The sequence below is a fragment of the Mobula birostris genome, chromosome 3 (assembly GCF_030028105.1).
Source record: "Mobula birostris isolate sMobBir1 chromosome 3, sMobBir1.hap1, whole genome shotgun sequence".
Classification (NCBI taxonomy): Eukaryota; Metazoa; Chordata; class Chondrichthyes; order Myliobatiformes; family Myliobatidae; genus Mobula; species Mobula birostris.
In genome coordinates, this window is record NC_092372.1 from 42,088,112 (window position 1) to 42,092,725 (window position 4,614).

Sequence of the window (4,614 nt, forward strand, 5' to 3'; positions counted from 1 at the left end):
TTGTGCAGGTCGTCAGCCTCACTCTCTCGTCCCGGCCCATCTGGACCCAGTGGCAAGACATAGTCGAGACGGCTGGAGATAGGTCAGGATGCAGTGGATGGCCAGCAGTGTTCTGTGTGTCTCATGGTGCCCTCTTAGCGCTTCACGACGCATTGCTGAGAATCGCCTTTCTGCCCGTTGAACCAGTGATGGTTTCTTCCGCGCAGTCCGCCGAATCCAGGCTTCACACACTAGGTAGACAAGCCCTGAGTGTTGTGGGTCTACGGCGGTTCTTGCGGCGTGCTCACAAGCCTCCCTACGCATTGATGGGCATCCTCATCCGTCTTTGCAGCCGTTGGGAGATGTCTCCTCTTCCGCCTGCTTCGCCGTTGGGATGATCACCTTGGTTACTGGCCTATGGAAGTGGGCTCGCAGCTCGCCGCCGCACTGGCCGTACCAGGTGGCGGGGGCGGGCGGCGGCGGTCGCGACGAGCGGCAGGCCAGCTCCAGGCCTCAGGCCCCGCCCCCTCCACCCGCCGCCACCTCGCACTGGCTGCAGGCCGCCGACGGTGCGGTGGTGGCGGGCGGCCCGGGGCTGGGCCCCGGCCCTACCTTCACCAAGAGGCGGCACCGCGTCTCCCCGCACCGGCCGGAAGACGGACTGGCCCAGCCCGCTGCACCAACTGAACCATCACCGGACAGTTACGCTGTTGAAGATTAGTTAGCATCAAAGTGAGGTCACAGCTCTCTACTTCTGCCTTTGTTCAATCTCACTCCATGCCTTTGTTGCACCTCTTGAACTGCAATGCCAGTAACACCCAGAAACAAAAAAAAAATTCAGTGCGGTGTACACAAAATGCTGGAGGAACTCAGCAGATCAGGCTGCATTTATAGAGGGAAATAAACAGATGACGTTTGGACCTGAGACCCTTCATCAATCAGCTGTGCATATTTAAATCCTATGGTAAACAAAGATAATAGCATTTTATTGTACTAAAGAATGTTTGAATAGTCATCAGTGAATGCTTACCTACAGCTATTTAGTATCACATAGCCTAATCAGTTTTCTTAAAGAAGCTGCTGTCAGTCACTTTAGCACTCTTTAAAAGAATATTTTAAAAAAAGTTTGAAGTATGTTTATGTGGAACCAGGAAGTAAAAAATCTAAACTTCCACTTTAAACTTGTTTCCACTGGCTGGGTTCTTATATGGAATTTCCAGATTTTCTTGACCCTTCCAACCAGCAAGCAAAAAAATGAATACCCTGTAACAGAATATTACTGGTGAAGTTCAGAAAACTTTCCATATAGTTCTGTCATTCTGGATCATGCGTTCCATTTCCCTCCACTCATCAGGTGAGGACACCAGTAGTTATATATTCACGTCAACTGGGGACATTCAAGCATCATGTCATAGAGTCATGAAGATGTACAACATGAAAACAAGCCATCGGCCCACTGGAATCTGCAAGCAGCAAATGAGGAGGTAGCCAGAACATTGACAGACAGCTTTGTTGTCTTCACTAGCAACAAGCGAGATCCCAATAGACTGGGGAATAGCCAATGTTGTACCTTTGCTCAAGAAGGGAAAGAGGGATAATTCAGGTAATTATAGCCAGTGAGACTCAATTCAGTGCTAGGGAAGCTATTGGAGAGGTTACTGAGGGATTGGATTTATTGACATTTGGTAGGATATAGCCTGCTGAGAGACAATTAGTGTGGCTTTGTGCAGAGCAGGTCAAATCTTGCCAACTTGATTTGGTTTCTGAGGTGTTCAAGGTGCTTGAAGAGGAAAAGGTAGTAGATGTTATCTACATGGACCCTAAGGCATTTTACTGCATCTCTTGTGGTAGGTTGATTCAGAAGCTAAAAATACATGAGATTCTGGGTGAATTGCAGGCTTGGATTTTGAACTGGCTCAGCCACAGAAGACAGGGTAGAGGTGGAAGGCTGTTTTTCTGACTGAAGGTCTGTAGCCAGCGATGGTTTGTAAGGATCAGTGCTGGAACCTCTGCTGTTTGTGCTATATACATTTTATGAATGATTTGGATGAAAATATAGATTGGTGGATTGGTAGGTTTGTTAATGACACCAAGATGAGTGGAGATGTGGAGAGTGTGATGGACTTTCAAAGAATACAGCAGGACATAAATCAATTTCAGACATAAACAGAGAAGTGGTAGATGGAGTATAATACAGGCAAATGTAAGGTGTTAACTTTGGGAGGTCAGGTGGAAGGAGAAAGTATACAGTTGATGGTTGAGGCCTTAATAACATTGAGTACAGGGGGATCTTGGGATCTAAGTCTATAGTTGACTAAAATAGGCTACTCAAGTGGAATAGGCAATAAAGGAGGCTGATAGAATGCTTGCCTTCATTGGTAGGTTTGTTGAGTATAAGAGTAAGGAAGTCATATTGCAGTTCTATAAAACTTTCATCAGACTGCACAGAGTATTGTGTACAGTTCTGGTCGCTGCATTAGAGGAAAGATGTGGAGATCGTGGAAAGGGAACACAAGAAGTTTCCCAGGGTGATGCCTGGATTAGAGGGCAAGAGTTACAAGGGCAGAGGATGAGGAGAAACCTAGCAGAGGTTTTTTTAATTATGAGAAGCACTGATAGAGCAGATAGTCAGAACCTGTTCCAGAGGGTAGAAATGTCAAACACCAACGGACATGTTTTTATGGTGGGAGTGGTGGTGGTGGGGGTGGGGTCAGGGAATGTAAAGGTGACGTGAGAGGAAAATTATTTTTTCTCCACAGAGTGTGGTAGGTATCTAAAATGGCTTACAGGGGTAGTAGTGGAATAGTGAGGCAGTTTGGAGGACTTTAAGAGGCTTTTAGATAGACTCATGAATTTGAGGGGAAAGGAGGGAGATAGATGATAAACAGAAGGAGAACATTTAGCATTGATCAGCATCAAGGTCAAGACAACATTTTGGGCTGAAATGAAGTTCTCAATACCTGGGAGCAAACTCATATACCGTGCCTTGTCTGAAATTAAACTTTTCTAAACCTTTGGAAACCTCACAAAGAGTTCTCATATCTGCATTGCTCCATTTAAATTTCAGCCAGCAACATATAGTATCAAAACAAGCATATGAGGACACTATATGTCTTTGCTTATAAACCTGAGATTTTAATCACCTTATTAAATTTCCTTGCCATGTGGAAGTATTCATGTATTGTATATGGTTCTATAAGTTGCAGTTTAATTACGTTGGTTCATTTTAGATATTTCAAAAATATCTTCATTTCCTTTTGAGAATATTTACTTTTGAAATTTTGGGGTCTCCATTCTTGAGTATTCTTTACTGATTTATGTTAACCTGAAGATCTCTGGCTGTAAATCATTTGCACTTGCTGTCACTCGCTTCCCAAATCAAACCCACTTCTGTTTCCTTCCTTGAAATGATCAAGAAAATTCCCCTGCCTGTTATTTTTTTCTGGTCTACTTTGTGGTAATTTAATCCAATTTTTATTCTACTCTTACTTTTGTGACGCAAGTGAAATTTACCAGAAGGGTGGTATTGTTTAGGTGTTTATAAAGCCCACAAATAAAATAACTTCCAGTGTTCCTAAACTCATCAAGTAAATTCAAACCATGAACTTTTCAGTGAAGCCAGAGAGCCATAATAATGCTCAAAGGCCCTACATGAAGTTTATGGGCAGCAGTGCACGTGCCTGAGGTATGGATTACCTACAGTAGATTAAGCACTTGAAAACAGTGGAGAGACACCACTGCTGCTGCCTTCACTAAACCAGTCAGCAAGGGAGTTCCTACAGTAACTATTTCTGCCTGAACAAATAAAAAATGCTGGTAATACCCAAAATATGAGTCTCAGTGAAGAGAATAGATAGACCTATGCCTGAAAGATTAACCTCTTAGCAAAACTGATTCTGATGAAAGCTAATAATTTTAATACATCTGTCTTTTTTTTACAACTCCTGGCTGGCATTTTAACAGTTCCATGTGCTTTTTAATTTTGTTATTTTTAATACGTAATTGTACTACCAAAATCAGCAAGTTATACTGATTGGGATATATTAAGGAATGAAGGGAATAATGGATACTGGAATATTTTCCAGTAAAATAAAGCATATATTTCCTGGTCAGCAACAATGTTACTTCATATTCATTAACACAAGAGAAGAAATTCTCAGATGCTGAAAATCCAGAGAGACAGACACAAAATGCTGGAGGAACTGAGCAGGTCAGGCAGTATCTATGGAAAGGAAAATAGAGTCAACATTTTGAGCCAAAACCCTTCATCAGAACCTCATGTTTATTGTTATCTTACCCAACTTTTAACCAATATTTAAACTAAGGATGAAGCAGAAGAAATAAATCTGAACACTGCTTGTGGGATGACCTAGTTTGTCATTTATGGTGCAAACTTCATTGTAGAGATCTTGGGCAGCAAGAGCTTCATGTTACAAATTTTAAATTATCATCTGTTTTTAATATGATTGTGGGTGTAATGAGTCATATTTTTCTGATGTTAAATGATGTTGATAAAACTGTTAAAATGTAACGAGTGTTTCAAAACAAGAGCACAAAATGTCACATGACTCTAAAACGGCACAATACCACATCCTCCACAAAATGCTACAAGAGTGGCTCATTATTGTCACACCG